Genomic DNA, 17,277 nt, shown 5'->3' with positions numbered 1-17,277 from the left:
CATCTAACTCACAGTGCTGATGTATTGGTGCTTTTATAGTCAGCACTTGTACCTGAGCTAACCCTTATGTTATAAAGCAGATGCAGACATCTAACTCACAGTGCTGATGTATTGGTGCTTTATTTATAATCAGTACTTGTACCTGAGCGAACCCTTATGTTATAAAGCAGATGCAGACATCTAACTCGCAGTGCTGATGTATTGGTGCTTTATTTATAATCAGCACTTGTACCTGAGCGAACCCTTATGTTATAAAGCAGATGCTGCATCTAACTCGCAGTGCTGATGTATTGGTGCTTTATTTATAATCAGCACTTGTACTTGAGCGAACCCTTATGTTATAAAGCAGATGCAGGCATCTAACTCACAGTGCTGATTTACTGGTACTTTATTTATAATCAGCACTTGTACCTGAGCGAACCCTTTGGTTATAAAGCAGATGCTGCATCTAACTCACAAGGCTGATGTATTGGTGCTTTATTTATAATCAGCACTTGTACCTGAGCTAACCCTTATGTTATAAAGCAGATGCAGGCATCTAACTCGTAGTGCTGATGTATTGGTGCTTTATTTATAATCAGCACTTGTACCTGAGCTAACCCTTATGTTATAAAGCAGATTCAGCATCTAACTCAGTGCTGATGTATTGATGCTTTATTTATAATCAGCACTTGTACCTGAGCTAACCCTTATGTTATAAAGCAGATTCAGCATCTAACTCAGTGCTGATGTATTGGTGCTTTATTTATAATCAGCACTTGTACCTGAGCTAACCCTTATGTTATAAAGCAGGTGCATCATCTAACTCAGTGCTGATGTATTGGTGCTTTATTTATAATCAGCACTTGTACCTGAGCTAACCCGTACGTTATAAAGCAGGTGCATCATCTAACTCAGTGCTGATGTATTGGTGCTTTATTTATAATCAGCACTTGTACCTGAGCTAACCCTTATGTTATAAATCAGATTCAGCATCTAACTCAGTGCTGATGTATTGGTGCTTTATAATCAGCACTTGTACCTGAGCGAACCCTTATGTTATAAAGCAGATGCTGCATCTAACTCACAAGGCTGATGTATTGGTGCTTTATTTCTAATCAGAACTTGTACCTGAGCTAACCCTTATGTTATAAAGCAGATGCAGGCATCTAACTCACAGTGCTGATGTATTGGTGCTTTATTTATAATCAGCACTTGTACCTGAGCTAACCCTTATGTTATAAAGCAGATGCAGGCATCTAACTCGTAGTGCTGATGTATTGGTGCTTTATTTATAATCAGCACTTGTAAATGAGCTAACCCTTATGTTATAAAGCAGATGCAGCATCTAACTCACAGTGCTGATGTATTGGTGCTTTATTTATAATCAGCACTTGTAAATGAGCGAACCCTTATGTTATAAAGCAGATGCAGGCATTTAACTCACAGTGCTGATGTATTGGTGCTTTATTTATAATCAGCACGTGTACTTGAGCTAACCCTTATGTTATAAAGCAGATTCAGGCATATAACTCACAGTGCTGATGTATTGGTGCTTTATTTATAATCAGCACTTGTACCTGAGCTAACCCTTATGTTATAAAGCAGATGCAGGCATCTAACTCACAGTGCTGATGTATTGGTGCTTTATTTATAATCAGCACTTGTACCTGAGCTAACCCTTATGTTATAAAGCAGATGCAGGCATCTAACTCGTAGTGCTGATGTATTGGTGCTTTATTTATAATCAGCACTTGTACCTGAGCTAACCCTTATGTTATAAAGCAGATTCAGCATCTAACTCAGTGCTGATGTATTGGTGCTTTATTTATAATCAGCACTTGTACCTGAGCTAACCCTTATGTAATAAAGCAGATGCACCATCTAACTCACAGTGCTGATGTATTGGTGCTTTATTTATAATCAGCACTTGTACCTGAGCTAACCCTTATGTTATAAAGCAGATTCAGCATCTAACTCAGTGCTGATGTATTGGTGCTTTATTTATAATCAGCACTTGTACCTGATCTAACCCTTACGTTATAAAGCAGGTGCATCATCTAACTCAGTGCTGATGTATTGGTGCTTTATTTATAATCAGCACTTGTACCTGAGCTAACCCTTATGTTATAAAGCAGATTCAGCATCTAACTCAGTGCTGATGTATTGGTGCTTTATAATCAGCACTTGTACCTGAGCTAACCCTTATGTAATAAAGCAGATGCACCATCTAACTCACAGTGCTGATGTATTGGTGCTTTATTTATAATCAGCACTTGTACCTGAGCTAACCCTTATGTTATAAAGCAGATTCAGCATCTAACTCAGTGCTGATGTATTGGTGCTTTATAATCAGCACTTGTACCTGAGCGAACCCTTATGTTATAATGCAGGTGCAGGCATCTAACTCAATGTGCTGATGTATTGGTGCTTTATTTATAATCAGCACTTGTACATGAGCAAACCCTTATGTTATAAAGCAGATGCAGCATCTAACTCACAGTGCTGATGTATTGATGCTTTATTTATAATCAGCACTTGTACCTGAGCTAACCCTTATGTTATAAAGCAGATGCAGCATCTAACTCACAGTGCTGATGTATTGATGCTTTATTTATAATCAGCACTTGTACCTGAGCTAACCCTTATGTTATAAAGCAGATGCAGCATCTAGCTCGCAGTGCTGATGTATTGGTGCTTTATTTATAATCAGCACTTGTACATGAGCGAACCCTTATGTTATAAAGCAGATGCAGCATCTAACTCACAGTGCTGATGTATTGGTGCTTTATTTATAGTCAGCACTTGTACCTGAGCTAACCCTTATTTTATAAAGCAGATTCAGCATCTAACTCACAGTGCTGATGTATTGGTGCTTTATTTATAGTCAGCACTTGTACCTGAGCTAACCCTTTATGTTATGTTATAAAGCAGATTCAGCATCTAACTCGCAGTGCTAATGTATTGGTGCTTTATTTATAATCAGCACTTGTACCTGAGCGAACCCTTATGTTATAAAGCAGATGCAGCATCTAACTGGCAGTGCTGATGTATTGGTGCTTTATTTATAATCAGCACTTGTACCTGAGCGAACCCTTATGTTATAAAGCAGATGCAGACATCTAACTCACAGTGCTGATGTATTGGTGCTTTATTTATAATCAGCACTTGTACCTGAGCGAACCCTTATGTTATAAAGCAGATGCTGCATCTAACTCACAGTGCTGATGTATTGGTGCTTTATTTATAATCAGCACTTGTACCTGAGCGAACCCTTATGTTATAAAGCAGATTCAGCATCTAACTCACAGTGCTGATGTATTGGTGCTTTATTTATAATCCGCACTTGTAAATGAGCGAACCCTTATGTTATAAAGCAGATGCAGCATCTAACTCGCAGTGCTGATGTATTGGTGCTTTTATAGTCAGCACTTGTACCTGAGCTAACCCTTATGTTATAAAGCAGATGCTGCATCTCACAGTGCTGATGTATTGGTGCTTTATTTATAATCAGCACTTGTACCTGAGCTAACCCTTATGTTATAAAGCAGATTCAGCATCTAACTCAGTGCTGATGTATTGGTGCTTTATTTATAATCAGCACTTGTACCTGAGCGAACCCTTATGTTATAAAGCAGATGCTGCATCTAACTCACAAGGCTGATGTATTGGTGCTTTATTTCTAATCAGAACTTGTACCTGAGCTAACCCTTATGTTATAAAGCAGATGCAGGCATCTAACTCACAGTGCTGATGTATTGGTGCTTTATTTATAATCAGCACTTGTACCTGAGCTAACCCTTATGTTATAAAGCAGATGCAGGCATCTAACTCGTAGTGCTGATGTATTGGTGCTTTATTTATAATCAGCACTTGTAAATGAGCGAACCCTTATGTTATAAAGCAGATGCAGCATCTAACTCACAGTGCTGATGTATTGGTGCTTTATTTATAATCAGCACTTGTACCTGAGCTAACCCTTATGTTATAAAGCAGATGCAGGCATTTAACTCATAGTGCTGATGTATTGATGCTTTATTTATAATCAGCACTTGTACCTGAGCGAACCCTTATGTTATAAAGCAGATGCAGGCATTTAACTCACAGTGCTGATGTATTGATGCTTTATTTATAATCAGCACTTGTACCTGAGCGAACCCTTATTTTATAAAGCTGATGCAGCATCTAACTCACAGTGCTGATGTATTGATGCTTTATTTATAATCAGCACTTGTACCTGAGCTAACCCTTATGTTATAAAGCAGATGCAGCATCTAACTCACAGTGCTGATGTATTGGTGCTTTATTTATAGTCAGCACTTGTAAATGAGCGAACCCTTATTTTATAAAGCAGATTCAGCATCTAACTCGCAGTGCTGATGTATTGGTGCTTTATTTATAGTCAGCACTTGTACCTGAGCTAACCCTTATTTTATAAAGCAGATTCAGCATCTAACTCGCAGTGCTGATGTATTGGTGCTTTATTTATAATCAGCACTTGTACCTGAGCGAACCCTTATGTTATAAAGCAGATGCTGCATCTAACTCACAAGGCTGATGTATTGGTGCTTTATTTCTAATCAGAACTTGTACCTGAGCTAACCCTTATGTTATAAAGCAGATGCAGGCATCTAACTCACAGTGCTGATGTATTGGTGCTTTATTTATAATCAGCACTTGTACCTGAGCTAACCCTTATGTTATAAAGCAGATGCAGGCATCTAACTCGTAGTGCTGATGTATTGGTGCTTTATTTATAATCAGCACTTGTAAATGAGCGAACCCTTATGTTATAAAGCAGATGCAGCATCTAACTCACAGTGCTGATGTATTGGTGCTTTATTTATAATCAGCACTTGTACCTGAGCTAACCCTTATGTTATAAAGCAGATGCAGGCATTTAACTCATAGTGCTGATGTATTGATGCTTTATTTATAATCAGCACTTGTACCTGAGCGAACCCTTATGTTATAAAGCAGATGCAGGCATTTAACTCACAGTGCTGATGTATTGATGCTTTATTTATAATCAGCACTTGTACCTGAGCGAACCCTTATTTTATAAAGCTGATGCAGCATCTAACTCACAGTGCTGATGTATTGATGCTTTATTTATAATCAGCACTTGTACCTGAGCTAACCCTTATGTTATAAAGCAGATGCAGCATCTAACTCACAGTGCTGATGTATTGGTGCTTTATTTATAGTCAGCACTTGTAAATGAGCGAACCCTTATTTTATAAAGCAGATTCAGCATCTAACTCGCAGTGCTGATGTATTGGTGCTTTATTTATAGTCAGCACTTGTACCTGAGCTAACCCTTATTTTATAAAGCAGATTCAGCATCTAACTCGCAGTGCTGATGTATTGGTGCTTTATTTATAGTCAGCACTTGTACCTGAGCTAACCCTTTGTTATGTTATAAAGCAGATTCAGCATCTAACTCGCAGTGCTAATGTATTGGTGCTTTATTTATAATCAGCACTTGTACCTGAGCGAACCCTTTGTTATGTTATAAAGCAGATTCAGCATCTAACTCACAGTGCTGATGTATTGGTGCTTTTATAGTCAGCACTTGTACTTGAGTGAACCCTTATGTTATAAAGCAGATGCAGACATCTAACTCATAGTGCTGATGTATTGGTGCTTTATTTATAATCAGCACTTGTACCTGAGCTAACCCTTATGTTATAAAGCAGATGCTGCATCTAACTCACAGTGCTGATGTATTGGTGTTTTATTTATAATCAGCACTTGTACCTGAGCGAACCCTTATGTTATACAGCAGATGTAGCATCTAACTCACAGTGCTTATGTATTGGTGCTTTATTTATAATCAGCACTTGTACCTGAGCTAACCCTTATGTTATAATGCAGGTGCAGGCATATAACTCACAGTGCTGATGTATTGGTGCTTTTTTTATAATCAGCACTTGTACATGAGCGAACCCTTATGTTATAAAGCAGATTCAGCATCTAACTCGCAGTGCTGATGTATTGGTACTTTATTTATAATCAGCACTTGTACCTGAGCGAACCCTTATGTTATAAAGGAGATTCAACATCTAACTCGCAGTGCTGATGTATTGGTGCTTTATTTATAATCATCACTTGTACCTGAGCGAACCCTTATGTTATAAAGCAGATGCAGCATCTAACTCGCAGTGCTGATGTATTGGTGCTTTATTTATAATCAGCACTTGTACCTGAGCTAACCCTTATGTTATAAAGCAGATTCAGCATCTAACTCAGTGCTGATGTATTGGTGCTTTATTTATAATCAGCACTTGTACCTGAGCTAACCCTTACGTTATAAAGCAGGTGCATCATCTAACTCAGTGCTGATGTATTGGTGCTTTACTTATAATCAGCACTTGTACCTGAGCTAACCCGTACGTTATAAAGCAGGTGCATCATCTAACTCAGTGCTGATGTATTGGTGCTTTATTTATAATCAGCACTTGTACCTGAGCTAACCCTTATGTTATAAAGCAGATTCAGCATCTAACTCAGTGCTGATGTATTGGTGCTTTATAATCAGCACTTGTACCTGAGCTAACCCTTATGTAATAAAGCAGATGCACCATCTAACTCACAGTGCTGATGTATTGGTGCTTTATTTATAGTCAGCACTTGTACCTGAGCTAACCCTTATTTTATAAAGCAGATGCAGCATCTAACTCACAGTGCTGATGTATTGGTGCTTTATTTATAATCAGCACTTGTACCTGAGCTAACCCTTATTTTATAAAGCAGATTCAGCATCTAACTCGCAGTGCTGATGTATTGGTGCTTTATTTATAGTCAGCACTTGTACCTGAGCGAACCCTTTGTTATGTTATAAAGCAGATTCAGCATCTAACTCACAGTGCTGATGTATTGGTGCTTTTATAGTCAGCACTTGTACTTGAGTGAACCCTTATGTTATAAAGCAGATGCAGACATCTAACTCATAGTGCTGATGTATTGGTGCTTTATTTATAATCAGCACTTGTACCTGAGCTAACCCTTATGTTATAAAGCAGATGCTGCATCTAACTCACAGTGCTGATGTATTGGTGTTTTATTTATAATCCGCACTTGTACCTGAGCGAACCCTTATGTTATAAAGCAGATGTAGCATCTAACTCACAGTGCTTATGTATTGGTGCTTTATTTATAATCAGCACTTGTACCTGAGCTAACCCTTATGTTATAATGCAGGTGCAGGCATAAAACTCACAGTGCTGATGTATTGGTGCTTTTTTTATAATCAGCACTTGTACATGAGCGAACCCTTATGTTATAAAGCAGATTCAGCATCTAACTCGCAGTGCTGATGTATTGGTACTTCATTTATAATCAGCACTTGTACCTGAGCGAACCCTTATGTTATAAAGGAGATTCAACATCTAACTCGCAGTGCTGATGTATTGGTGCTTTATTTATAATCAGCACTTGTACCTGAGCGAACCCTTATGTTATAAAGCAGATGCAGCATCTAACTCGCAGTGCTGATGTATTGGTGCTTTATTTATAATCAGCACTTGTACCTGAGCGAACCCTTATGTTATAAAGCAGATGCAGACATCTAACTCACAGTGCTGATGTATTGGTGCTTTATTTATAATCAGCACTTGTACCTGAGCGAACCCTTATGTTATAAAGCAGATGCTGCATCTAACTCACAGTGCTGATGTATTGGTGCTTTATTTATAATCAGCACTTGTACCTGAGCTAACCCTTATGTTATAAAGCAGATGCAGCATCTAACTCACAGTGCTGATGTATTGGTGCTTTATTTATAATCCGCACTTGTAAATGAGCGAACCCTTATGTTATAAAGCAGATGCTGCATCTAACTCACAGTGCTGATGTATTGGTGCTTTTATAGTCAGCACTTGTACTTGAGTGAACCCTTATGTTATAAAGCAGATGCAGCATCTAACTCACAGTGCTGATGTATTGATGCTTTATTTATAATCAGCACTTGTACCTGAGCTAACCCTTATGTTATAAAGCAGATGCAGCATCTAACTCACAGTGCTGATGTATTGGTGCTTTTATCGTCAGCACTTGTACCTGAGCTAACCCTTATGTTATAAAGCAGATGCAGACATCTAACTCACAGTGCTGATGTATTGGTGCTTTATTTATAATCAGTACTTGTACCTGAGCGAACCCTTATGTTATAAAGCAGATGCAGACATCTAACTCGCAGTGCTGATGTATTGGTGCTTTATTTATAATCAGCACTTGTACCTGAGCGAACCCTTATGTTATAAAGCAGATGCTGCATCTAACTCGCAGTGCTGATGTATTGGTGCTTTATTTATAATCAGCACTTGTACTTGAGCGAACCCTTATGTTATAAAGCAGATGCAGGCATCTAACTCACAGTGCTGATTTACTGGTACTTTATTTATAATCAGCACTTGTACCTGAGCGAACCCTTATGTTATAAAGCAGATGCAGGCATCTAACTCACAGTGCTGATTTACTGGTACTTTATTTATAATCAGCACTTGTACCTGAGCGAACCCTTATGTTATAAAGCAGATGCTGCATCTAACTCACAAGGCTGATGTATTGGTGCTTTATTTCTAATCAGCACTTGTACCTGAGCTAACCCTTATGTTATAAAGCAGATGCAGGCATCTAACTTGTAGTGCTGATGTATTGGTGCTTTATTTATAATCGGCACTTGTACCTGAGCTAACCCTTATGTTATAAAGCAGATGCAGCATCTAACTCGTAGTGCTGATGTATTGGTGCTTTATTTATAATCAGCACTTGTAAATGAGCGAACCCTTATGTTATAAAGCAGATGCAGCATCTAACTCACAGTGCTGATGTATTGGTGCTTTATTTATAATCAGCACTTGTAAATGAGCGAACCCTTATGTTATAAAGCAGATGCAGGCATTTAACTCACAGTGCTGATGTATTGATGCTTTATTTATAATCAGCACTTGTACCTGAGCTAACCCTTATGGTATAAAGCTGATGCAGCATCTAACTTGCAGGGCTGATGTATTGATGCTTTATTTATAATCAGCACTTGTACCTGAGCTAACCCTTATGTTATAAAGCAGATTCAGGCATATAACTCAGTGCTGATGTATTGATGCTTTATTTATAATCAGCACTTGTACCTGAGCTAACCCTTATGTTATAAAGCAGATTCAGCATCTAACTCAGTGCTGATGTATTGATGCTTTATTTATAATCAGCACTTGTACCTGAGCTAACCCTTATGTAATAAAGCAGATGCACCATCTAACTCACAGTGCTGATGTATTGGTGCTTTATTTATAATCAGCACTTGTACCTGAGCTAACCCTTATGTTATAAAGCAGATGCAGCATCTAACTCACAGTGCTGATGTATTGGTGCTTTTTTTATAGTCAGCACTTGTACCTGAGCTAACCCTTATTTTATAAAGCAGATGCAGCATCTAACTCACAGTGCTGATGTATTGGTGCTTTATTTATAATCAGCACTTGTACCTGAGCTAACCCTTATATTATAAAGCAGATGCAGCATTTAACTCACAGTGCTGATGTATTGGTGCTTTATTTATAGTCAGCACTTGTACCTGAGCTAACCCTTTGTTATGTTATAAAGCAGATTCAGCATCTAACTCGCAGTGCTAATGTATTGGTGCTTTATTTATAATCAGAACTTGTACCTGAGCGAACCCTTATGTTATAAAGCAGATGCAGCATCTAACTCAGTGCTGATGTATTGGTGCTTTATTTATAATCAGCACTTGTAAATGAGCGAACCCTTATGTTATAAAACAGATGCTGCATCTAAGTCACAGTGCTGATGTATTGGTGCTTTTATAGTCAGCACTTGTACTTGAGTGAACCCTTATGTTATAAAGCAGATGCAGCATCTAACTCACAGTGCTGATGTATTGGTGCTTTATTTATAATCAGCACTTGTACCTGAGCTAACCCTTATGTTATAAAGCAGATGCAGACATCTAACTCATAGTGCTGATGTATTGGTGCTTTATTTATAATCAGCACTTGTAAATGAGCGAACCCTTATGTTATAAAGCAGATGCTGCATCTAACTCACGGTGCTGATGTATTGGTGTTTTATTTATAATCAGCACTTGTACCTGAGCGAACCCTTATGTTATAAAGCAGATGTAGCATCTAACTCACAGTGCTTATGTATTGGTGCTTTATTTATAATCAGCACTTGTACCTGAGCTAACCCTTATGTTATAATGCAGGTGCAGGCATATAACTCACAGTGCTGATGTATTGGTGCTTTTTTTATAATCAGCACTTGTACATGAGCGAACCCTTATGTTATAAAGCAGATTCAGCATCTAACTCGCAGCGCTGATGTATTGGTGCTTTATTTATAATCAGCACTTGTACCTGAGCTAACCCTTATGTTATAAAGCAGATTCAGCATCTAACTCACAGTGCTGATGTATTGGTGCTTTATTTATAATCAGCACTTGTACCTGAGCTAACCCTTATGTTATAAAGCAGATGCAGGCATCTAACTCAATGTGCTGATGTATTGGTGCTTTATAATCAGCACTTGTACCTGAGCTAACCCTTATGTTATAAAGCAGATGCAGCATCTAACTCACAGTGCTGATGTATTGGTGCTTTATTTATAATCAGCACTTGTACCTGAGCGAACCCTTATGTTATAAAGCAGATGCAGCATCTAACTCAGTGCTAATGTATTGGTGCTTTATTTATAATCAGCACTTGTACCTGAGCTAACCCTTATGTTATAAAGCAGATGCAGCATCTAACTCACAGTGCTGATGTATTGGTGCTTTATTTATAATCAGCACTTGTACCTGAGCTAACCCTTATGTTATAAAGCAGATGCAGCATCTAACTCACAGTGCTGATGTATTGGTGCTTTATTTATAATCAGCACTTGTACCTGAGCTAACCCTTATGTTATAAAGCAGATGCAGCATCTAACTCACAGTGCTGATGTATTGGTGCTTTATTTATAATCAGCACTTGTACCTGAGCGAACCCTTATGTTATAAAGCAGATGCAGCATCTAACTCGCAGTGCTGATGTATTGGTGCTTTATTTATAATCAGCACTTGTACCTGAGCTAACCCTTATGTTATAAAGCAGATGCAGCATCTAACTCGCAGTGCTGATGTATTGGTGCTTTATTTATAATCAGCACTTGTACCTGAGCTAACCCTTATGTTATAAAGCAGATGCAGCATCTAACTCGCAGTGCTGATGTATTGATGCTTTATTTATAATCAGCACTTGTACCTGAGCGAACCCTTATATTATAAAGCAGATGCAGGCATCTAACTCAATGTGCTGATGTATTGGTGCTTTATTTATAATCAGCACTTGTACCTGAGCGAACCCTTATGTTATAAAGCAGATGCTGCATCTAACTCACAGTGCTGATGTATTGGTGCTTTATTTATAATCAGCACTTGTACCTGAGCTAACCCTTATGTTAGAAAGCAGATGTAGACATTTAACTTGCAGTGCTGATGTATTGATGCTTTATTTATAATCCGCACTTGTACCTGAGCTAACCCTTATGTTATAAAGCAGATTCAGCATATAACTCGCAGTGCTGATGTATTGGTGCTTTATTTATAATCAGCACTTGTACCTGAGCTAACCCTTATGTTATAAAGCAGATGCTGCATCTAACTCACAGTGCTGATGTATTGGTGCTTTATTTATAATCAGCACTTGTACCTGAGCTAACCCTTATGTTATAAAGCAGATTCAGCATCTAACTCACAGTGCTGATGTATTGGTGCTTTATTTATAATCAGCACTTGTACCTGAGCTAACCCTTATGTTATAAAGCAGATGCAGCATCTAACTCACAGTGCTGATGTATTGGTGCTTTATTTATAATCAGCACTTGTACCTGAGCTAACCCTTATGTTATAAAGCAGATGCAGACATCTAACTCAGTGCTGATGTATTGGTGCTTTATTTATAATCAGCACTTGTACATGAGCGAACCCTTATGTTATAAAGCAGATGCAGCATCTAACTCAGTGCTGATGTATTGGTGCTTTATTTATAATCAGCACTTGTACCTGAGCTAACCCTTATGTTATAAAGCAGATGCAGCATCTAACTCACAGTGCTGATGTATTGGTGCTTTATTTATAATCAGCACTTGTACCTGAGCTAACCCTTATGTTATAAAGCAGATGCAGCATCTAACTCACAGTGCTGATGTATTGGTGCTTTATTTATAATCAGCACTTGTACCTGAGCTAACCCTTATATTATAAAGCAGATGCAGCATCTAACTCACAGTGCTGATGTATTGGTGCTTTATTTATAATCAGCACTTGTACCTGAGCTAACCCTTATATTATAAAGCAGATGCAGGCATTTAACTTGCAGTGCTGATGTATTGGTGCTTTATTTATAATCAGCACTTGTACCTGAGCTAACCCTTATATTATAAAGCAGATGCAGACATCTAACTCGCAGTGCTGATGTATTGGTGCTTTATTTATAATCAGCACTTGTACCTGAGCTAACCCTTATGTTATAAAGCAGATGCAGCATCTAACTCGCAGTGCTGATGTATTGATGCTTTATTTATAATCAGCACTTGTACCTGAGCTAACCCTTATATTATAAAGCAGATGCAGGCATCTAACTCAATGTGCTGATGTATTGGTGCTTTATTTATAATCAGCACTTGTACCTGAGCGAACCCTTATGTTATAAAGCAGATGCTGCATCTAACTCACAGTGCTGATGTATTGGTGCTTTATTTATAATCAGCACTTGTACCTGAGCTAACCCTTATGTTAGAAAGCAGATGTAGACATTTAACTTACAGTGCTGATGTATTGATGCTTTATTTATAATCAGCACTTGTACCTGAGCTAACCCTTATGTTATAAAGCAGATTCAGCATATAACTCGCAGTGCTGATGTATTGGTGCTTTATTTATAATCAGCACTTGTACCTGAGCTAACCCTTATGTTATAAAGCAGATTCAGCATCTAACTCACAGTGCTGATGTATTGGTGCTTTATTTATAATCAGCACTTGTACCTGAGCTAACCCTTATGTTATAAAGCAGATGCAGCATCTAACTCACAGTGCTGATGTATTGGTGCTTTATTTATAATCAGCACTTGTACCTGAGCTAACCCTTATGTTATAAAGCAGATGCAGACATCTAACTCAGTGCTGATGTATTGGTGCTTTATTTATAATCGGCACTTGTACATGAGCGAACCCTTATGTTATAAAGCAGATGCAGCATCTAACTCACAGTGCTGATGTATTGGTGCTTTATTTATAATCAGCACTTGTACCTGAGCTAACCCTTATATTATAAAGCAGATGCAGCATTTAACTCACAGTGCTGATGTATTGGTGCTTTATTTATAATCAGCACTTGTACCTGAGCTAACCCTTATGTTATAAAGCAGATGCAGACATCTAACTCAGTGCTGATGTATTGGTGCTTTATTTATAATCAGCACTTGTAAATGAGCGAACCCTTATATTATAAAGCAGATGCAGCATCTAACTCACAGTGCTGATGTATTGGTGCTTTATTTATAATCAGCACTTGTACCTGAGCTAACCCTTATGTTATAAAGCAGATGCAGACATCTAACTCAGTGCTGATGTATTGGTGCTTTATTTATAATCAGCACTTGTAAATGAGCGAACCCTTATATTATAAAGCAGATGCAGCATCTAACTCACAGTGCTGATGTATTGGTGCTTTATTTATAATCAGCACTTGTACCTGAGCTAACCCTTATATTATAAAGCAGATGCAGGCATTTAACTTGCAGTGCTGATGTATTGGTGCTTTATTTATAATCAGCACTTGTACCTGAGCTAACCCTTATATTATAAAGCAGATGCAGGCATTTAACTTGCAGTGCTGATGTATTGATGGGGGGGACCTTTCCTAAATCTATTAAATACTTATATAATTTTATATTTGTTTAATAGCCATTTATTTTTATGTGGCCTTTAAAGCTTCTTAAATATTGATCTGAAGCCCCTGGGTGCCAGGATTATGATCCTTTAATATTCATGTTAGTGTAGATAATAAAGTAATGACAACTTATTTTATATCTGGGTGAGTCTAATGTGAAACAAATGATCATTTATAATCAGCCCTATAATGTTAATTAGGTGGTGACCTATTGCTGCACAGTAATGAGCGCAGACAGATCTTTGCTATTGCACATACTAATTAAACTTTTTTTTAAATTGGTGATGAGAATTTGTTGGTACAATTTATATCTCAAACATTGTTTTGCATCACACGTTGGGTAAAACGCATCTGGTTTTCTGGATAAGTCAATCTCTTGCCCTGTTGTCAGTTTCGGGTTTCTCCCCTCTGATGTTTGTTGGAATAATCTTTAGGGACATTAAAAGTGACTTTTTACATCTAAGAGGGCATTTTATTATATGTTAATATAAGTTTAGTGCTCCTCTCTGCAATAAAACTACATTTCATGTGCACAATATTTTATTTTCTCTCTTAGTTTTAAGGAATATGAAACCCAAAATGTTTCTTTCATGATTCAGATAGAGCATACAATTTTAAGCAGTCTAATTTACTTCCATTGTCAATTTTTTCTTTATGCTCTAGGTATATTTTGTTGCACAGCAGGGATGTATGCTTAGGAGCTGGCATATTTCAGGAGCACTATATGGCAGCAGTTTTGCAAGAGCACTAGAGGGCAGCACTATTTCCTGCCCTGTAGTGCTCTAGATGCTACCTAGGTATCTCTTCAATACAGAATATCAGTGTTTCATATCCCTTTAATGCCTCTGACTGTTCTGTATGTAGGTAACACAGACATAAATGTGCTACATACTGTTAGTTGTGCTCCCTGTCTGATATACAAATCTAGGTCTCTGTCCATCTTATCTTTTATTTACAGTTTATGATTAAAGTAATGAATATATTTTATGTAATAGTCATTCAGCTGTACAGCCAGCTGACAAGTGATAACTACATGCTGGGGTTGTAGGTGAATTGTCTGTGCTTGCTGGTGTGTGTGAGTACAGTTACCTGCAGGGAGGGAGCAGCCGTGTGCTTGCTGGTGTGTGCGAGTACAGTTACCTGCAGGGAGGGAGTAGCCATGTGCTTGCTGGTGTGTGTGAGTACAGTTACCTGCAGGGAGGGAGTAGCCATGTGCTTGCTGGTGTGTGTGAGTACAGTTACCTGCAGGGAGGGAGCAGCTGTGTGCTTGCTGGTGTGTGTGAGTACAGTTACCTGCAGGGAGGGAGCAGCTGTGTGCTTGCTGGTGTGTGTGAGTACAGTTACCTGCAGGGAAGGAGCAGCCATGTGCTTGCTGGTGTGTGTGAGTACAGTTACCTGCAGGGAGGGAGCAGCCATGTGCTTGCTGGTGTGTGTGAGTACAGTTACCTGCAGGGAGGGAGCAGCCATGTGCTTGCTGGTGTGTGTGAGTACAGTTACCTGCAGGGAGGGAGCAGCTGTGTGCTTGCTGGTGTGTGTGAGTACAGTTACCTGCAGGAAGGGAGTAGCCGTGTGCTTGCTGGTGTGTGTGAGTACAGTTACCTGCAGGAAGGGAGTAGCTGTGTGCTTGCTGGTGTGTGTGAGTACAGTTACCTGCAGGAAGGGAGTAGCCGTGTGCTTGCTGGTGTGTGAGTACAGTTACCTGCAGGGAGGGAACAGCCGTGTGCTTGCTGGTGTGTGTGAGTACAGTCACCTACAGGGAGGGAGCAGCTATGTGCTTGCTGGTGTGTGTGAGTACAGTCACCTACAGGGAGGGAGCAGCTGTGTGCTTGCTGGTGTGTGTGTGTGTACAGTTACCTGCAGGGAGGGAGCAGCTGTATACTTGCTGGTGTGTGTGAGTACAGTTACCTGCAGGGAGGGAGCAGCCGTGTGCTTGCTGGTGTGTGTGTGTACAGTTACCTGCAGGGAGGGAGCATCCGTGTGCTTGCTGGTGTGTGTGTGTACAGTTACCTGCAGAGAGGAAGCAGCTGTATACTTGCTGGTGTGTTAGTAAAGTTACCTGTAGGGAGGGAGCAGCCGTGTGCTTGCTGGTGTGTGTGTGTACAGTTACCTGCAGGGAGGGAGCAGCTGTGTACTTGCTGGTGTGTATGAGTACAGTTACCTGCAGGGAGGGAGCAGCTGTGTACGTGCTGGTGTGTTAGTAAAGTTACCTGTAGGGAGGGAGCAGCCGTGTGCTTGCTGGTGTGTGTGTGTACAGTTACCTGCAGGGAGGAAGCAGCTGTATACTTGCTGGTGTGTGTGAGTACAGTTACCTGCAGGGAGGGAGCAGCTGTGTACGTGCTGGTGTGTGTGTGTAAAGTTACCTGCAGGGAGGGAGCAGCTGTGTACTTGCTGGTATGTGTGTGTACAGTTACCTGCAGGGAGGGAGCAGCTGTATACTTGCTGGTGTGTGTGTGTACAGTTACCTGCAGGGAGGGAGCAGCTGTATACTTGCTGGTGTGTTGGTACAGTTACCTGCAGGGAGGGAGCGGCTGTATACTTGCTGGTGTGTGTGAGTACAGTTACCTGCAGGGAGGGAGCAGCTGTATACTTGCTGGTGTGTTAGTACAGTTACCTGCAGGGAGGGAGCGGCTGTATACTTGCTGGTGTGTGTGCGTACAGTTACCTGCAGGGAGGGAGCGGCTGTATACTTGCTGGTGTGTGTGAGTACAGTTACCTGCAGGGAGGGAGTAGCCGTGTGCTTGCTGGTGTGTGAGTACAGTTACCTGCAGGGAGGGAACAGCCGTGTGCTTGCTGGTGTGTGTGAGTACAGTCACCTACAGGGAGGGAGCAGCTATGTGCTTGCTGGTGTGTGTGAGTACAGTCACCTACAGGGAGGGAGCAGCTGTGTGCTTGCTGGTGTGTGTGTGTGTACAGTTACCTGCAGGGAGGGAGCAGCTGTATACTTGCTGGTGTGTGTGAGTACAGTTACCTGCAGGGAGGGAGCAGCCGTGTGCTTGCTGGTGTGTGTGTGTACAGTTACCTGCAGGGAGGGAGCATCCGTGTGCTTGCTGGTGTGTGTGTGTACAGTTACCTGCAGAGAGGAAGCAGCTGTATACTTGCTGGTGTGTTAGTAAAGTTACCTGTAGGGAGGGAGCAGCGTGTGCTTGCTGGTGTGTGTGTGTACAGTTACCTGCAGGGAGGGAGCAGCTGTGTACTTGCTGGTGTGTATGAGTACAGTTACCTGCAGGGAGGGAGCAGCTGTGTACGTGCTGGTGTGTTAGTAAAGTTACCTGTAGGGAGGGAGCAGCCGTGTGCTTGCTGGTGTGTGTGTGTACAGTTACCTGCAGGGAGGAAGCAGCTGTATA

The 17,277-nt window shown here is 40.0% G+C and overlaps 1 protein-coding gene across 1 annotated transcript in view; it reads left to right on the top strand.

Annotated features, from left to right (window-relative positions):
- PACSIN2 (protein kinase C and casein kinase substrate in neurons 2) overlaps positions 1-17,277 on the top strand; it is a 268,976-nt gene that overhangs the window by 45,919 nt on the left and 205,780 nt on the right. The window lies entirely within an intron of this gene.

Source organism: Bombina bombina, unplaced genomic scaffold (genome assembly GCF_027579735.1).
Source record: "Bombina bombina isolate aBomBom1 unplaced genomic scaffold, aBomBom1.pri scaffold_416, whole genome shotgun sequence".
Taxonomy (NCBI): domain Eukaryota; kingdom Metazoa; phylum Chordata; class Amphibia; order Anura; family Bombinatoridae; genus Bombina; species Bombina bombina.
The sequence above is the reverse complement of the archived record's forward strand: the minus strand, read 5'-3'. Positions and strand labels throughout refer to the sequence as shown.